General features: G+C 42.1%; 1 long non-coding RNA gene across 1 annotated transcript in view; it reads right to left on the bottom strand.

Annotated features, from left to right (window-relative positions):
* The window catches only part of LOC102402651, a 156449-nt gene that overhangs the window by 110055 nt on the left and 25694 nt on the right, over nt 1–20700 (bottom strand). The window lies entirely within an intron of this gene.

Below are 20700 nucleotides of genomic sequence, written 5' to 3'. Positions count from 1 at the left end.
AGGTCCATTTCCAAGATGGCTTACTCTCATGGATATTGGCAGGAGGCTCTGGATCCTCACCATGTAGGTCTCTTCATAGGCTGCTTGATTATCCTCACAACATGGAAGCTGGATTCTCCAAGAACAAGTAACAGCCAGGAGGAAGACACAATGACCTTCTCCCTGAAATCACACACTGTCATTTTCACTTTACTCTCTTTGCTAGAAGCAAGTCACTAAGACTAGCGCACACTGGGAGAGGCACTGGGCATATCACTTGAGGAGAGCATGAAAGCATTTGTGAATATATTTTTAAACTACAACAAAGGACCACAGCACAGACACATGACCTCCTACCTCCTCAGAATCTTCCCAGAAGGACCAGTTAACACAAAATCAGAGTCCAGTGAGACAAATGTTGACCACTAAAATACAGGAAAGAGTTAAAAACGGTAAACAAATAAACAAACCATCCACTGACTCTTTTGAGACGCGGTGGTTCCTCGCGGCTCATCTGAAAGAAGTCCCATGTGTCTCCACAACAAAATTAGTTTTCTTGAGAAGCTCAGTAATGCCTTCTCTCCTTCCCAGCCTCACTTTCCTTTTCTCCTTTATCCTTGCTACCCTAGGACAGCACTATTGAGTAAAGCCTGAACATGCAAGCTTTGTCTCAAGTTCTATGTTCTAGAAACTTCAGTCAAGATCTCAACATAAGCATTTCTTTGAATGGTTCAGTCTCTTCAGAGTAAATGTTCAGACTTCCAGATTTCCTCCTGCAATGCTCCACCACCACCCTGACTCTTCCTTAATGATGACTAAGTAGACGGTGACATGTACATAATTTGTAGTAATGGGAAAGGTGAACTAACCTACGGTCAACACTGACCTCTGCCCCTGGGCTGTTTATCTAATCTGGTTTCTGTACTTCTCCGACTGACTTGTCAGGATGACACACTAGCACCCACAGCCAAAAACCACGATTCTGGTCCCTTTTCTCCAAGTGCAACGTTCTCTGCTCTGTGAACTCTTTGTTCCAATCCCAGACCTCTACTCAACTACAAACTCTCAGCATCCTAACAAATAAGAATGATTTCCATCGCACCATAGCCTGAATTATCTCTACCCCACTGTTTGTAAGAAAATTCCATGATCATATTATTGGGGAAAAGGAGGTAGTGAATTTAGAAATTTTTTTCTTTCTGTAAAAAAACCTTACTTTCAAGACTATTCTGTCCTTATTGGGGAAAAGGAGGTAGTGAATTTAGAAATTTTTTTCTTTCTGTGAAAAAACCTTACTTTCAAGACTATTCTGTCCTGATGGATTCAAAAACAGGAAGTTGCCTTTGGACGTAAAGCTACAAATGACCTCTTTGTTCTGGATGATTCCTGCCTTTCCTGAAGAACTAAAACTCATTGCTTTCATGGGTGGAGAACTCCAGGAAAACAAATTTACAATATAGGGATATTCACTCAAAGCACATGTTAAACATATTATCTATCCCTTTTAAGCAATTAAAGTATTTTTTCAAAAAGTACTGTCATCGACTTATTATTGAGCCCATCTCTAGCTTGCCTATTAAGGATACCCCTCTTTATCACTTCTCAAACAAATTGAACCTAATCAAATTTATAAGCCTTTGCACAGCAAAGGAAACCATAAACAGAACAACCACCTACAGACTGGGAGAAAATATTTGCAAATGCAACTGACAAGGGCTGAATTTCTCAAATATACAAACAGCTCATACAACTCAATAACAAAAAAATAAACAACCCAATCAAAAAAAAAAAAATGGACCGAAGACCTAAATAGACATTTCTCTAAAGAAGTACAGATAACTGACAGGCACACGAAAAGATGCTCAACATCACTAATTATTAAACGTAAATCAAAACTACAATGAGGGGTCTTCCCTGGTGGCTCAGTGGTAAAGAATCTGCCTGCCAATGCAGAAGACACGGTTCAATCCCTGGTCCAGGAAGATCCCACATGCCACAGAGCAACTAAGCCTGTGAACCACAACAATTGAACCTGTGCTCTAGAGCCCGGGAACCACAACTACTGAAGCCCACACTCCCCAGAGTGCTTGCTCTGCAACAAGAGAAACCACTGCAATGAGAAAAGCCACTGCAGCGGGAAGCCCATGCACTGCAACAAAGACAGCATGGCCAAAATAAATAAAATTACAAAAGAAAAAACTACAATGAAATATCACATACATCATACAGTATCACAAATATCATACAGTCAATATGGCCAGTATTTGTTTTCTACAAATAATAAATGCTGGAGAGAAAAGGGAACCTTCCTACACTGTTGGTGGGAATGTAAATTGGTGCAAGCTGCTCTGGAAAATAGTATGGAGGTCCCTCAAAAAAAAAAATGAAATATAGAGCTATATATGACCCTGCAACTCCAATTCTGGGCCTATATCCAGAGAAAACCATAGCTTACAAAGATATATTCACCTCAGTGTTCACAGCAGCACTATTTACAATAGCCATGCCATGGAAGCAACCTAAAAGTCTATTGATGGATGAATGGATAAAGAAGATATGGTACATATACACAGTAGAATACTACTCAGCCAAAAACAGAAGGAAATAATGCCATTTGAAGCAACATGGATGGACCTAGAGATTATCATACTAAGTGAAGTCAGACAGAGAAAGATAAATATCATATGATATCACCTATATGTGGAATCTAAAAAATTATACAAATGAACTGATTTACAGAACAGAAACAGATTCACATACATAGAAAACAATATTATGGTTACCAAAGGGGAAGGGGGCAGGGATAAATTGCTACTGCTAAGTCACTTCAGTCGTGTCCAACTCTGTGCGACCCCATAGACGGCAGCCCACCAGGCTCCGCCGTCCCTGGGATTCTCCAGGCAAGAACACTGGAGTGGGTTGCCATTTCCTTCTCCGATGCATGAAAGTGAAAAGTGAAAGTGAAGTCGCTCAGTCATGCCTGACTCTTAGCGACCCCATGGACTGCAGCCTACCAGGCTCCTCCATCCATGGGATTTTCCAGGCAAGAGTACTGGAGTGGGGTGCTATTGCCTTCTCCGAGGGATAAATTAGGAGTTTGGAATTAGCAGATACAAACTACTATATCTGAAATAGATAAATGACAAAGATCTACTTATAGTACACAGAACTATATTCAAAATCCTGCAATAAATTATAATGGAAAAGAATTTTTAAAAAAAGACACTCCTTTTTTTCCTCTACCTCCCAGTCCAAACACTCAATCTTCTCCCCTTATAAAGGGCAGCTCAGTTTGGACTAATTTCCCTGGTTTTGAACTCAGCAGTCCTTCCAGGATGTGAGTTCCTATACTTACCCCTTTGACCCAGAATAAGAAAGAGCTCTCGCAAGGGCCATTGTCTTACTTCACAGTCAGGAAAGAGAGATCAAACACAAGGATTTTTAAGACATGAAAAGAAAAGATGGATGTGAAGTCACTTTGTCAACTGTAAAGCACTGTAAAAATATCAAGTATTATCTCATGAAGGAAGACTTCTTAAACAGCTGCGAAGAGTACTTCTTCTAATGTTGCCTCGAGATAGTCTTTTGAATGATGACACTTGTCCCAGGGGCCAGGAAGGATAAAGTCAGTATTAGGAGTGAGTCTTCTTTAAATCACTGATTAGAAAGGATGGAGCAAGAGGGGGCACCTGTGGAAAGTCATTTCCAGATGCATCTCATCTGGCTGGACACACTGGCTTCAGGCATCCCCTGGTGGGGCAGTATTAGAGAAGCCTAGGAAGGCATCCAGGGAGGTCCAAGTCACAATACTGAGGTGGTGGCAGAACCCCAAAACCTTCAGGCAGACCACTTCTGCAGCTGTGGGCAGAGATCCACCCAGGCCACTGTCCAAATCCACTCGGCTGGGCAAAAGAGGAACTGATTTATGTCTCCAGCAGGTATGCCAGAGAAAATTCAAATTGATCAAAAATTAAATATTCATAGGACATTATTCATTAAGATTCATCTCACCGAATGGATGAAATGAGGCAAGGGAAGAAATTAGCTTGCTTGAGAGTGTCAAAGTGATTATGTGATTAAATTGCAATTTATAATTTCTCCTTCAAAAAAAGCCTACTTCTTGATTTGTATTTTTTCCTCCTTACTGTGCCCCGCTGTTGTCTAGGCCTGAGCCAAGGGCACTCAGGGTTAATCGGTGATGGGAAGGCTCCAAACACAGTGCCTGGTCTCCATCCTTCACTCCTACCCACTGCTGACTTCAGGAGAGGGCCCTAAACCAACATTGCTCTTAATGCTGAGAACAGGGCCTCTGGAACAAGTGACAGCTTCCTCAGAAAAAAACAGACAAATCCCTACAGGACCACCTAGTTGGATTGTTTCCAGGCTTAGGCCACTGTCTCCTTTTCCTCTATGAGGAAAAAAATAACTATATATATATATGCAGTACAATTTTTCTGTAGATTGTCAGTGTCCCTAAAGGACATACCTAGATGACCACCCTCCATCTTCTCCCAGAAGGAGACATCTTTCTTGTACTCTTGGCTCCCCCTCCTGAACTCGATGTGGAGTTACACAGAGCCTCCCTGAGGCAAAGTCAGTGTCAGGTGATGACTTGACAAAGCTCACCCACTGGGATTCCATCATTGAGGGCTAACAAGCCTGTTCCTCAGAGCCTACCAACAAAGGTCCTCAGGGAAGTAACCAGAATTCAAGAACCCAGCAGTCCAGGGACAAGGGAATAGGTATACCCACCTGGTGGGCTGCTGTCTATGGGGTCGCACAGAGTCAGCCATGACTGAAGCGACTTAGCAGCAGCAGCAGCAGGAAACCCACCCCCTTCAGCTGGTGGATCCCCTCTGCCACAATCCCCCCTCTGGTGAACCTGAACCCAGTGAAGAACCAGGGATGCTCCCCAAACCTTGTCACATGGAGACCAGGCAGCTTTAGTTCCCCAATGAAAGTCTCCAGAGCCCAGAGGATCCTAGGATCCTCCAGGATCCTAAGAATGCAGCCACCTTAGGAGGCGCAGGTGGGCCCGAGGATCAGCAAGATCCAAATGGAGCCCCACTTTTATCTGCTCCTTTCATTGTGCTTCTGGGTGTGATTTCATTCCAGGAAGGGGTTTTGCTGCTAAAAATAATTTTAAATCACCGAATTAGATGACCTCTCCTAAGCCCCTTCCAGACCAGAAGCTTCTGATTCTCTGACTTTAGTGGTATAGAAACAAGATGCACTCTGAGCTAGACCAAGTCTCCGTTTTCTCCCCTTACCTCTCACTTTGAGAAAAGCTGCAATCTGTCTGTCTGTCTTCCTTTCTAGAAGCCGGAGTCTAGCGAAGATGCTCTGTATGGTTATGGAGGCAGATGGCTAACTGGGTTTATCTCACTCTGTCTCTGTCTTCTCCCATCTCGGCCTCTCACTGTCTCTATCGTTCTGTGTCTCTCTACTGCTACTGCCCAGAGAAGATTTAGACGCTGAGATCCAGCAGCTAAGAAGGGTGGTATTAATTCCAAGCTTGTTTCCAAACACCACAGAGGCCTGCCCAGGTTAATTAGTTGTGCAGGCTTTTCTTCAAGTGAGCGAGCCGGCGGAGTTTTTTATAGCTCTGTCACTGTGGTTATTTGTTCATCTCTTTTATTTGCAAATGCGTTCATCTGACAATAAATAACATCCGCCATGACTAAGGACAATAAACACAGTGAGCGACTCCTCCAGGGGTTTGGGGGGTCACAGCCAGAAGACTGCAAGGCCCAGTTCCCCTACCTGGAGGTGTTTCCAGGCCCTTGGAGAGCCAGGGAGGATGTGGGTAAGGCCAATGAGAGGAGGCTAGAGGAAGAGGCAGAACCAAGAGATGTGGACATGGCTACAGGTGAAAAAAGAAATGCCACCGGAGAGCAGAGCCCTAAGCAAGGCAGCAGGGGCCTGAAAGTCTCAGGCAAAAGACACTGAGGATGGGCACGCCTCACGGCAGAGTGAAGGAAAAGATCTGGTTCCAGGCCCCAGTTCCAGCACCTAAGACCTGTGTGAACTCAGGCAAGTGTCTAGTCTCCACACTTCAGTTTCCTCACCCTTAAAATGAGAAAGATAATGATAACTTTGGACTCAGAGTGGTTACCTAGGAGACAATGGAAGTAAATGTGCTCCACAAACAAAAGGGATTATCTTTTTTTAGATGAAAAGAATTTCTCAGGTAGACAGTCTTGGAGTGTGTGTTCAGAACCCTAGGCCTCCCAGGGAAAAAATTAATCTGAAAAGGTTAGAGAAGGCATTTGATGAGGCAGTTTCAGCCTTCTGTCCAAAGGATATGTGCTGATGACTTCAACATGAACACAGTGTTTGGCCCATTTACAAGCTGACTGAAATCTTACCATGGCTAGTTCAGCTCTTGCACAAGCCCCAACTGGGCAAATTCTGTTAATCCAAACAAAATTACCATGGGAAATACTTCACACTGATCTACAAGCGCTTATATAGGACTTTAGGGGTGATACAGGGGGAAGGGGACAGAAAGACCACAGTATAAAACCAATTAGGCAGAACAGAATATTGGTAGAAGGTATTAGCTTGGGATTTAAATCACCTGTTTATATCACTTTAAGCCTATAAACCTTAGAGAAGGTATTTAACATTTTTACCTCCTTTTAGTTTTTCTCATCTATAAAATGGGCATAATAATAGTGTCTAGCTCCTTGGATTGTGGTGTGAAGACTGAATGAGATGAAGTAGGTGGCATGCTTAGGATAGTAGATGGCATATGGCAAGGGTTCAATAAACACTAGCTATCCTCATAACATAAAATTAGGCAAGACACAGATAACTGATCTATTCACTCACACGTGTATGCGCTTATTTTTACCAGTTGAGAACCTGGGTACACAATAAAAAAATTCAATCTGATGAGGTTTAATCAAGGAATTAGAAAATTACAGATACCAAGGGAACATTTCATGCAAAGATGGGCTCGATAAAGGACAGAAATGGTAGGGCCCTAAAAGAAGCAGAAGATATTAGGAAGAGGTGGCAAGAATACACAGAAGAACTATACAAAAAAGATCTTCACGACCCAGATAATCACGATGGTGTGATCACTCACCTAGAGCCAGACATCCTGGAATGTGAAGTCAAGTGGGCCTTAGAAAGCATCACTACGAACAAAGCTAGTGGAGGTGATGGAATTCCAGTTGAGCTATTTCAAATCCTGAAAGATGATGCTGTGAAAGTGCTGCACTCAATATGTCAGCAAATTTGGAAAACTCAGCAGTGGCCACAGGACTGGAAAAGGTCAGTTTTCATTCCAATCCCAAAGAAAGGCAATGCCAAAGAATGCTCAAACTACCGCACAATTGCACTCATCTCACACGCTAGTAAAGTAATGCTCAAAATTCTCCAAGCCAGGCTTCAGCAATACATGAACCGTGAACTTCCAGATGTTCAAGCTGGTTTTAGAAAAGGCAGAGGAACCAGAGATCAAACTGCCAACATCTGCTGGATCATGGAAAAAGCAAGAGAGTTCCAGGAAAACATCTATTTCTGCTTTATTGACTATGCCAAAGCCTTTGACTGTGTGGATCACAACAAACTGTGGGAAATTCTGAAAGAGATGGGAATACCAGACCACCTGACCTGCCTCCTGAGAAATCTGTATACAGGTCAGGAAGCAACAGTTAGAACTGGACATGGAACAACAGACTGGTTCCAAATAGGAAAAGAAGTACATCAAGGCTGTATATTGTCACCCTGCTTATTTAACTCATATGCAGAGTACATCATGAGACATGCTGGGCTGGAAGAAGCACAAGCTGGAATCAAGATTGACGGGAGAAATATTAATAACCTCAGATATGCAGATGATACCACCCTGTGGCAGAAAGTGAAGAGGAACTAAAAAGCCTCTTGATGAAAGTGAAAGTGGAGAGTGAAAAAGTTGGCTTAAAGCTCAACATTCAGAAAACTAAGATCATGGCATCTGGTCCCATCACTTCATGGCAAATAGATGGGGAAACAGTGTCAGACTTCATTTTGGGGGGGCTCCAAAATCCCTGCAGATGGTGATTTCAGCCATGAAATTAAAAGACGCTTACTCCTTGGAAGGAAAGTTATGACCAACCTAGATAGCATATTCAAAAGCAGAGACATTACTTTGCCAACAAAGGTCCATCTAGTCAAGGCTATGGTTTTTCCTGTGGTCATGTATGGATGTGAGAGTTGGACTGTGAAGAAGGCTGAGCGCTGAAGAATTGATGCTTTTGAACTGTGGTGTTGGAGAAGACTCTTTGAGAGTCCCTTGGACTGCAAGGAGATCCAACCAGTCCATTCTGAAGGAGATCAGCCCTGGGATTTCTTCGGAAGGACTGATGCTAAAGCTGAAACTCCAGTACTTTGGCCACCTCATGTGAAGAGTTGACTCATTGGAAAAGACTCTGATGCTGGGAGGGATTGGGGGCAGGAGGAGAAGGGGACTTCAGAGGATGAGATGACTGGATGGCATCACCGACTCAATGGACATGAGTTTGAGTGAACTCCAGGAGTTGGTGATGGACAGGGAGGCCTGGCATGCTGCAATTCATGGGGTCGCAAAGAGTCGGACACGACTGAGCAACTGAACTGAACTGAACTGAATCAAGGAATGCTTCCAAGAAGAGTAACCTCATAACAGTTCAAAAGAGAAGAGACAGGATATTCTTGTGTACTGCTGGGCAGATCCTCATGTATTTTCCCATTAATGCTTGAATCATAGCCAAGGTTATGAGAGCCAAGTCACCCACAGAGAGCTACCAGCAAGCTGCCAGCAGATGGAGCCAGCCACCTCCACATGGAGCTGATGGACGCACTGTGCGCGCTAAGTCCTTTCAGTCGTATCCGACTCTTTGCAACCCCATGGACTGTAGCTTGCCAGACTTCTCTATCAATGGAATTCTCCAGGCATGAATACTGGAGTGGGTTGCCATTTTCTTCTCCAGATGGAGGCACCAGAAACCCCCAAATCAACCAGCACCCAGCTCACCTCTAATCAGGATAGAAAAGGACCAAGAGACAAGGAGAGAGGGCCTGTGGGGACAGGTTAGGCCTTTCTCTCCCCTGCGGAGAAGAGATGGCTTCCCTGCCCCAGTGCAAAGGGAAAGAGGACGCACAGACCCCACCGTGCCTCACAGGCTCAGAGCATTGCCAAAGAGTCCTTGGATTCCAGGAGCCACACACTGCCGCCTAATGCTCTGGTTTTTTCCTCCCCTCCACTGTAAGAAAAAGAGCAGAGCTCTTGACCTCACACCCTGAGGTCTAGGATCATACTTGAATGTAAAGACTGGCACCTGTAGATTATGAAAGCAGGGGGCCCACTGCAATAGCCTACCCAGCAGACTTGGTACAGCATGAATGGGAAGAGGATGGTGGGCAGCTCTCCCATCCTAGGGCCATGTGGCTCTTGAAGACAACAGCCACCCCAGCAGGCCCTGTAACTGCACATGGAAATGCACAAAAGTCCGTTCTAGGGCAGAAACCAAAGGTTTGCCCAGGTTGGGCTGAATCACGAGTTGGAGATCTAAGCCAGAGGATGGAGTCATAGGCGGCCTATATCACTAGTGAGACCAAAGGAAGGAGCAACTGAGGAGGTGGGGCTGGGAGGAGAGGATGGTCCTCAGAGATGGAGGAGGGCTGTGGGTGGGATCTTCAGCATCCAGCAGAACCAGAAAGAACCCAGAGAGAGTAAAGGAAGCATGACGCCTCCCCTATCCCCACATGCTGTGCGCTCAGTCGTGTCTAACTCTTTCAGACCCCCTGGCCTGTAGCCCACCAGGCTCCTCAGTCCATGGATTTTTCAGGCAAGAATACTGGAGTGAGTTGCCATTTCCTGCTCCAGGGGATCTTCCTGACTCAAGGATTGAACCCGCATCTCTGGCTTCGCCTGCATTGGCAGGCGGATTCTTTACCATTGTGCCACCTGGGAATCTCAATCTGTCCCCATAAGTCATATCAAAAGGCCTCTTTCTCCCCATCCCTCCTCCCAGCCTCAAACAGAGTCACTGAGGCCTTGAAAAGGGTGAGAATGGATGCCATCAACCCAGTCCCCACTTCCCCTCCTCTGACCAAACAATCAGGGCCCACCCAGCTCTAGCTGACGCTGAAGGGGAGGATAAAGAAGAATCAAGTTTTGAATCAAGCTTGCCATGAAACTTTTAAATATTTAAAAGACTGAATCTTAATTACCAGAATAAGACTGTTAGTAACCGAAAGTGGCTGGAAAGTTATGGAACCAGACCAAGACATCATTAAGGGAGTTGCTCCCCAGCAGGAAAGAGAGATCTGGCACGGTATAGCCAGGGGCAGTTACTGGAAGAAATAAAATTACTTTGTGTTTATACTCCAACAAGTTGAGATTCCCCAGTAAGTCAGGCCCAATTACCTGCACAGAGGAAGTAAATGGACGTTGGAGACCTGTGTCCCTGTGGTCAGGACACCCTGAGGATGGATACTGACTCCCACTGAACACATCCTGCTCTTTCCCCTGCAGGTGCTGTCCCACCTCCCAGGGCAGAGACCTTAAGTGAAGAAGGGGAAATCTGTCCTCAGGCTTTTAATGAGGCTCTTAGACAGAGGAGCATGATGGTTTCTTCTTAGAGGAATCACCAATGGAATGTGCTCGCAGGCAGCTGGAAAAGATGGTACAATTTGCTTATTTCTGGTGCATTCCAGGAAGCATTACCTCTGCCTCACACTAGCATCCTCCAGTGGTCCCCACCTGGGACAGCCAACAACCACAGAGGTCTTTGACTTTCCAGGCTGAGAAAGACAGAAGAGGAACAAGTCAAGGGACACAACCAGCCCTGGGACACAGAGGCAACACCTCCAGAGGGTCAGAAGATTGCCAGAGGGGGCTTGATTCCCTAGTGGAAAATGAGAGGAAACAAAGTTTATAAAGAGAGTGGGAACTGATTCATGGAACAGGATGTTCCCTTGGCTAATTTCCATCTAGGGGAAAGGGAGGAACATTACTGAATGCCTGGGCTGTATCAGGCACCATGTTCATCCTTCTCTTGTTTGATCCCCCCTTATCCACAGCCATGTAAGGAAGGCCTTCTCTCCATTTTGCAGCTGGAGGCAGAGTGGTTGCCTAAGGTTACATGTTCCTGGGATTTGAACGTCAGGTCTGTCTGTGTAGCATACGTGGAGATTTACTGCCTTTATCACCCCTTCAGTAAAGGGTTTGCTGTCCTGATGCCAAGAGTGTTGGTTCTAGTTGCCCCAGCAGTTAAGCCACAGTCATGCTTTTCTCAAGTACAGCCACCAGCCAATGGATGAGCAAGATGGTGGTATACAAGCCAAGCCCTTTCTACCAACATGGAACTCCTCTAACAAGCAATTTTGCTCCAGGGTGCCCCATTGGGCTGACAGAAGCATTATCAGTTTTGCTTCACAGACTGAGACCTCCTCCTGGCCAAACCTGCTTTCTGTCTTTTCCTTTAAGAGGTCTTATTCCCCTTTTGTACACTTGACTCCATTTTAGCATCTGGTTCCTGGAGAACCCAGCTGGAACTCCCAAAAGTCTGACTCTTAAGCTCCTGCTCATTCTAACACGTTATCCTCACTTTCACTCACCCCTGAGGTAACATTGCTGCAGTCCAGAAAATAACTTCCTATTGGTAGCTTTGTTTCACCCATTTCAGAGGAAAGCTACTAAGGTTTAAGGATTAGAGGAGTTCCCAAACAGTTAGTTACCCTTGACTACTAGGTATTCAATCAAATCGGTCACTAACATTCGACCATACTTTGAACTCTTAAATCCAAGTAAACAGTTGCCCTCACTTTCTCCATTTCTCCCATATCAATTCCAACCTTTTATTTGCCACAAAATGGAGTTGAAATACAATTTCATTATATGTTGTGCTTAATGAGAATGCTTTATGATTCCTACGTTTCATTTAAAAGACAGGTGAGAACAAACAAAAAGAAATAAATGTAATTCATCAAATTATATATATATATATATGTAATTCATCAAATTATATATATATATATGCATCAAAACAAAGACATTACCCATTATATTTAATTGTGAGAAACTTGAACTCTTCCCACTAAAATCAGAAAGTAAGGAGACCCTTCTCATCACTGCTTTTCACCACTGTGTAGGGAAGTACTTCGTAATGCAGTAAGACAAGAAAAGAAAAGGTATACATTTGGGGAAGGAAGAAATAAAACTGTTCTTGTTCACAGATAGTATGATCATCTATATAGAAAAATCTGAAAGATCTGACCAAAAAAAAAAAAAACCCTTCTGGAACTAATTAGTAATTACAGGAAGGTTGCAGGATACAAAATTCGTATGTAAGAGTCAGCCACCTCCCTATACACCAGGAATGAACAAGTAGAATTTGAAATTAAAAACATGATGTATTTACATTAGCACCACCCAAAAATGAGATAGGTATACAAGCGTTAACCAAAATGGTGTGTGTGGGGTCTCACTGCTTGCCACTCAAAAGTCAAAAAACAGGCCAGGTTGGTGGAAAGCAAAGTTTGCTTTATTTCAGATGCTGGCAACTGGGGTGGGAGGGTGGTGGACATCTGTCCAAAGGCCAAGCAGGGAGTGAAAGCATTTATAGACAGAAATGGGGGCAGAGGACAGTTGCATGCAGGAAAAGCAGAGTCATCTCTAACAGTCATCTTCAAATTTGTCATCAGTAGTCTGAGCAGCATCTTGATTGTTTTAGGTGCCGTTAATCTTCAGTTGCAGGGCCCATTTGTTCCCATTTCTTTGCATCCAGTTCTCGGGATGTCCTGGGTACAGTTTGGTCATCATGTAGTTAATTTCTCCAACTGGTGTTTTGGTATCTGTCAGACAGCTCACAGGATACGGCTCAGAATATTATCTTTAGCCCTTGAGAAAGAACTACAGATTCTTGACTGTGCTTAAGGACTACATTATTATTATTTAGTCTCCTTTGACTGTTTTCCCATTTCTCACTTCTCTGATTAAACTTATTCTTTGACTAAAGTTTTCCACAGACAAAAGGCAAGCAGAGGACATGGGGTGGGGGACAATAGGGTGCTGCTCCATCTCACAGGTACGTACAAGATCTATAAAAGGAAAACTACAAAACTCAGATGAAAAATATCAAAGAGAAATTGAATAAATGGAGAGTTCCATTTACTTAATAAATCCCATTCTCATGAGTAGGAAGACAATAATGTCGGGATATTAGTTCTTTCCAATTTGATCTACTGATTCAATGTAATCCCAATCATAATGCTAGCAATTATTTTGTGGTGTTGACAAAGTAATCACAAAAGTTCTATGGAGAGGCGAAAGACCCAGAAGAGCCAACACAACACTGGAGGACAAGAATAAAACCAAAGGACTGATATTACCTGACTTCAAGACTTCTCAAAGCCACACTAACCAAGATGATGTGGCCCTGACCAAAAAAAAACAGACAGACAAATCCATGGAACACAATGAACAACCGAGAAATACACCCACAAAAATATAGTCAACTAATCTGTCAGAAAGCAGAGGCAATATAATGGAGCAAATGAAGTCTTTTCAACAAACGATGCTGAGACAATAAGTATTCATGGGCAAAAATAACAATAATCTAGACATAGACTTTACACCCTTCACAAAAATTAACAAAAATGGATCATAGGAATGTCCCTGGCACTCTAGTGGTTAAGACCCTGCACTTCAAATACAGAGAGTGTGGGTTCAATCCTTAGTTGGGGAACAAGGATCCCACACACAGAGTTGTGTGGCCAAAAAGAATAGGATCATAGACCTAAATGTAAAGCAAAAAACTCCTAGAAGATAACATAGGAGAAAACCTATATGACCTTGGATATAGCAATGACTTTTTAGATACAGCATAAAAGGCACGAGCCATGAAAGAAATAATATATATGCTGAATTTAGTTCAAAATGAAAATATCTGTCCTGTGAAAGACAATGTCAAAAAAAATGAGAAGACAAGTCACAGCCTAGGAGAAAATGTCTAGAAAAAAACATATAAAGAACTGCTATCCAAAAGTACAAAGAACTCTTAAAACTCAACAGGAAAACAAATAACTTGATTACAGAATGATCCACAGACCTGAACACACACCCTACAAAGAAGATATACAGCTGGAAGATAAGCATATGTAAAGATGCTCATGATATATCATCAGGAAAACGCAAATTAAAACAACAAAAAGGTAACAGCACACACCTAGAATGGCCGAAAACCAAAACACTGACACCACCAAATGCTGTCAAGGATGCAGGACAACAGCAACTCTCTTTCATTGCTGGTGGAAATGCAAAATGGTCCTACCGCTTTGGAAGCCAGTTTGGTGGTCCTTACAAAACTAAACATACTACTGCTGCTGCTAAGTCACTTCAGTCGTGTCTGACGCTGTGCGACCCCATAGACGGCAGCCCACCAGGCTCCCCTGGCCCTGGGATTCTCCAGGCAAGAACACTGGAGTTGGTTGCCATTTCCTTCTCCAATGCATGAAAGTGAAAGTGAAGTCGCTCAGTCGTGTCCGACTCTTAGCGACCCCATGGACGGCAGCCCACCAGGCTCCTCCATCCATGGGATTTTCCAGGCAAGGGTACTGGAGTGGGGTGCCATTGTACTACCATACAATTTATCAATTGTGCTCCTTGGTATTTACTCAAAGGAGTTGGAAACTTATGTCCATACAAAAAAAGCTTCATACAGATGTTTATAGTATCTTTATCCATAATTGCCAACACTTAGAAGTAACCAAAATGTCTTTCAGTAGGTGAACGGATAAATAAACTGTAGTAGTCAGACAATGAAATCTTTTTCAATGCTAAAAAGAAATGAGTTATCAAACCATGAAGAAACACATGGAGAAACTTTAAATTCATATTACTAAGTGAAATAAGCAATATGAAAAAGCTACATACTATACAATTCCAACTATATGACATCATAGAAAAGGCAGAACTATGCAGATGACACCACCCTTATGGCAGAAAGTGAAGAAGAACTAAAGAGCCTCTTGATGAAAGTGAAAGAGGAGAGTGAAAAAGTTGGCTTAAAACTCAACATTCAGAAAACTAAGATCATGGCATCTGGTCCCATCACTTCATGGCAAATAGATGGGTAAACAGTGGAAATAGCATCAGACTTTATTTTTTGGGGCTCCAAAATCACTGCAGATGGAGACTGCAGCCATGAAATTAAAAGACACTTACTCCTTGGAAGGAAAGTTATGACCAACCTAGACAGCATATTAAAAAGCAGAGATATTACTTTGCCAACAAAGGTCCATCTAGTCAAGGCTATGGTTTTTCCAGTGGTCACATATGGATGTGAGAGTTGGACTGTGAAGAAAGCTGAGCACCGAAGAACTGATGCTTTTGAACTGTGGTGTTGGAGAAGACTCTTTGAGAGTCCCTTGGACTGCAAGGAGATCCAACCAGTCCATCCTAAAGGAAATCAGTCCTGAATATTCATTGGAAGGACTGATGCTGAAGCTGAAACTCCAATACTTTGGCCACCTGATGCGAAGAACTGACTCATTGGAAAAGACCCTGATGCTGATTAAGGTTGAAGGCGGGAGGAGAAGGGGACGACAGAGGATGAGATGGTTGGATGGCATCATGGACTCAAAGGACATGAGTTTGAGTGAACTCCAGGAGTTGGTGATGGACAGAGAGGCCTGGCATGCTGCAGTCCATGGAGTCGCAAAAAGCTGGACACGACTGAGCAACTGAACTGAACTGAACTGATGGAGACAGTAGAAAGATCAGTGGTTGCCAGGGGTGAGAGGTGAGGAGGGGTGAATAAAGGATTTTTAGGGTAGCAAAAGTACTCCATATGATATTACCATTATATATTTGTATAGAACAGTGAACCCTAATGTAAACTATGGACTCTGGTTATCATGATGTATCAGTATAGGTTCCTCCATTATAATAAATTTACCACTCTGGTGAGGGATGTTGATAATCAGGGCATAGTGCATTTTTGGAGGGGCAGGGAATATATGAGAACTCTGTATCTTCCTCTCAATTTTTCTGTGACCCTAAAACTGTTCTGAATAAAAATTAAGTCTTTTTTTTTTTAATTTAAAACTTCTGTGCTTCAGGGACACTATCACTATGAAAGTGAAAATACAACCCACAAAATGGGAGAGATATTTGCAAGCACATATTGGATAAGATACCAGTATCCAGAATACATAAATAACTCTAACAGCTCAACAATAAAAAGACAACTAATCCAATTAAAATTGGCATAAGATCTGAATAGATATTTCTCCAACAAAATTATATAAATAGTCGATAAATACATGAAAATGTTCAACATCATTAGTCATTAAGAAAATGTAAACCAAAACCCCAGTGGCATACTGCTTCACTAGGATGGTTATAATTTAAAAAGACAGAGAGAGAGAAATAAAGGAAGAAAGGAAGGAGGGAGGGAGGAAGAAAAGAAAGAAAGGAAGAACAGTAACAAGCACTGGAGAGGATGTTGAGAAATTGGAACTCTTATGCATTGCTGCTAAGAGTGTAAAATAGTACAGCCACTTTGGAAAATGTTTGTCAGCTTCTTAGAGAGTTAAACATAAAATTAGCAGATGACTGAGCAGTTAACCTCCTCAGTATATATCCAAGAGAATGGAAAACATATTTATACAAAACCCTGGGACTTCCCTAGTGGTCCAGTGATTAAGACTTTGAGCTTCCACAGCAGAGGATGCAGATTCCATCCCTGGTTGGGAAACTAAGATCCCATATGTTGCATAGCAAGGCAAAAAAAAAACTCATACACAAATGTTCATAGCAGCATTAAAGCTAAAAAGAACCCAAATGCACATCAATTGAAAAATGAATAAACTAACTGTAGTATATCCATACAATGGAATACTATTTAGCTGTGAAAATGACTGAGGTATTGATATGAGCTACAACATGGATGAACCTTGAAAATGTGCTATGTGAAAAAGTCATTAACAGACTTATATTGTATATCAATTTATATATTCAGAATAAGCAACTTTATAGAGACAGAAAGTAGATTAGTGTTTGCCAGGGGCTGGGGGGGCAGAGCGGGGGGGAGGGTGGGTTGAGAAATGGAGAGTGACTGCTTAACAAGTACAGGGTTTCTTTATGGGGTGATAAAAATGTTCTGGAATTAGGTAGTGGCAATGGCCAACTCCAGTGTTCTTGCCTGGAGAATCCCAGGGACGGGGGAGCCTGGTGGGCTGCCATCTATGGGGTTGCACAGAGTCGGACACGACTGTTGCAACTTAGCAGCAGCAGCAGCAGCAATGGTTGCATAACTCTATACATAGACTAAAAACCACTGAAATGTGTACTTTTAAAGAGTAAGCTTTACAATATGTGAATTATAACTCCAGAAGAACCCTAAAACTGTTTGAGATTAAAAACTGTAAAACTGAAAAACAAAAAGAAAACAGAAAAAAAAACTGTTGTGAACCTGTTCAGTTCAGTTCAGTTGCTCAGTCGTGTCCGACTCTTTGCAACCCGATGAATCGCAGCACGCCAGGCCTCCCTGTCCATCACCAGCTCCCGGAGTTCACCCAGACTCACATCCATCGAGTCAGTGATGCCATCCAGCCATCTCATCCTCTGTCGTCCCCTTCTCCTCCTGCCCCCAATCCCTCCCAGCATCAGAGTCTTTTCCAATGAGTCAACTCTTCACATGAGGTGGCCAAAGTACTGGAGTTTCAGCTTCAGCATCAGTCCTTCCAAAGAAATCCCAGGGCTGATCTCCTTCAGAATGGACTGGTTGGATCTCCTTGCAATCCAAGGGACTCTCAAAGAGTCTTCTCCAACACCACAGTTCAAAAGCATCAATTCTTCGGCACTCAGCTTTCTTCATAGTCCAACTCTCGCATCCATACATGACTACTGGAAAAACCATAGCCTTGACTAAACGGACCTTTGTTGCCAAAGTGATGTCTCTGCTCTTCAATATGCTATCTAGGTGGTCATAACTTTTCTTCCAAGGAGTAAGCATCTTTTAATTTGTTGTGAACCTGTAAAAGGTTTTTAAAAATGGCACCAAAAGCACAATCCATTTTTTAAAAAAACTGATAAATTGGACTTTATCTAATTAAAATTTTTGATCTATGAAAGATATTGCTAAGAGAATAAAATAACAAACCATATACTTGGAGAAACTCTTTGTAAAACGTATCTAATAAAGGACTCATGTCCAGAATATGTAACAAACTTTAAAAACTCAACAATAAGGAAGCAAACAACAAAATTTTTAAATAGACTGAATATTTGAACAGAACTTCAACAAAAACAAAAAAAATAGCCAGATGGAAAATAAGTATGTGAAAAGATGCTCAACATAATAAACCATTAGGAAATGCAAATTTAAAAATCATAAGGGTACCACCATGTATCTATTAGAATGGCTAAAATGTAAAAGATGGCCATACAAGTGTTGGCAAGGATGCATAACAGCTGAAACTTTCATGGTTTAACCATTTTAGAAGTCTGTCTGGCAGGTTTTTGTTTTTTTAGTTAAATATATTCCTACCATACTTCAAGATAATTCCCTAAGAGAAGAGACAGAATAAGTCCATAAAAGACTTGTTTAAAAATGTTCATAGCAACTTTATTTGCAATAGCCCCAAATTGGAAACAACCCATATGCTCATCATTGGTAGAATGGAGAAATAAATGGTGTCTATTCATACAATGGAGTATTACTTGGCAGTGAAGCATGAGCTATTGATACACAAAACTGTATGGATGATTTTCAAAATACTGAGTGCACCAAAAAGTTTGTTTGGGTTTTTCTATAACATCTTAGCCAACCCAATACTTATATTCAGTGAAAGAAGTCAGACAAAAAGGGATATATACTGTATGACTCGATTTACATAAAATTTCAGAAATTGATCTATAATATCAAACTGACCTATAATAACAGAAAGCAGATTAGTGGCTGCCAGAAGCAAGAAGAGAAGGAGGCAAGAGAGGGTGGAAAAGAGAGAACACAAAGGGGACAAGGAAACTTTCAGTGATGGATGTGTCCCCTATCTGGACTGTGGTGATGGTTTCATAGGCATGTTAAAGCTTAAAAAGGTGTAGGAGAGATAAACTAGGAGGTTGGAATTAACGTGAATTAACGGGTACACTCCCATATATAAAATAGATAACCAATAAGGACCTACTGTATACCACAAGGAACTATACTCAAAATTTTATGTTAATAATAACATACAAGGGGAAAGAATCTGGAAAAATAGATATATGTATATGTATAACAGAATCACCTTATTGTACACCTGAAACTAACACGATATTGTAAATCAACTATACTTCAAGAAAATAATTATTAGCCTTTTTAAAACTTATAAATGTAAACTTGAAGTATGTGCAGTTTATCATAAGTTGATTATAACTCAGTAAAGCTAGAGAAAGAAAGAGCATTCATGAGTGAATATATAGTTTATTGTACAATATCCTACAAGTGGGAAAAGTCCCATTTAGATTCTGCCCCCAAGACTTTAAGTGCCTTAGGATGGAATGACCCCAGAAGGTCCAGAAAGCTGACCCTTTCCCAGACCCTTTATACAAAATCTTCCCTTAGAACACCCTTCCCTCACCGTGAACATCAACACATTTTTCAAGCCCAGCTAAAATCTCATCTACTCCTTGAAACTTTCCTTGTCTTCTCCAGTCTGCACTCTCCTAGCACCTGAAAATCCAGTAATATATCCCCTTGGTCTAGCATATAAAGACTCGTGGTTTCAACTCTTCCCCCCAAATCTTAAATGTCCACCACTTGCACTGATTGGTCATTTTACTGAGACACAAATTTAATTCCAGCCAGTTGTGATGTCCCTACAGAGGAGGAGGTAATGGCTGAGCCAAACCCCCACCCATCTCCAGGCCTTCATAGCCCAACCCAGCTTGGTTGGCCACTGCTTTTTATAAAAGCTTTTTTCCCCTTTATGTAGAATGGACTGCCTGGAAAAAAAAAAAAAAAGCTATCAGCTTGTGATGGAAATGATGAGTGAGTGAAGCAGTCCAAGAAAGGCATGGTTCTTAGCCAGAAAATGGCTTTATAAATTACTTTAATCTTTTATTAAGAATCTGGAAGCATCACTTAAATATCTTAGTTGTACTTTACAGCATTTTATGGGAAGAAGTTACACACTACAGTGGCATTAACAGGATTGGAAATTTGAAAAGGCTTTGGGCCTTGTCCCTCAATAATGTCAAAAGCTCCCAGTAGCTCTGCTGAGTACTCATCACACTGCATTATAAGTATGAGTTTAGCTGCCTCCCCTCTAGTCTGAGAAGTACAGTAGTCTGGACTTTAGAGCTGGATTGTCTGGGCTCAAACCTCAGTTCACCTCATAGCTAGGTGACCTTGAACAGGTTACTTAAACTCTGTGTGCCTCGATTTCTCCATCTTTAAATGGCAAGTAAAATAGTACCTGCCTAATAGAGTTGATTTAAATGATTCAGTATGACAATATATGAAAAACACTTAAGTCAGTATCTGACCCATCAAAAAGTGCTCAATAAATGTTAATAATTAATTTAAGGGTTTCCTCTGGAGCAGTTTATTAGGGACTTTTTAAAAATTTTCTAGTTCTCCAGTGTGCACTCAACAAGAGTTAAAAGAATGAGTGGATGACTCAGCAAGTGGGTGAGTTATGGTTCTGCCCCTTTGTGCCTGAAGCCAAAATTCTGGCTTCTCCAGTATCCAGCTTGTG

Source organism: Bubalus bubalis, chromosome 6, assembly GCF_019923935.1.
Source record: "Bubalus bubalis isolate 160015118507 breed Murrah chromosome 6, NDDB_SH_1, whole genome shotgun sequence".
NCBI lineage: Eukaryota > Metazoa > Chordata > Mammalia > Artiodactyla > Bovidae > Bubalus > Bubalus bubalis.
Note: the sequence above shows the minus strand (reverse complement) of the source record. Positions and strands in the feature narration are given on the sequence as shown.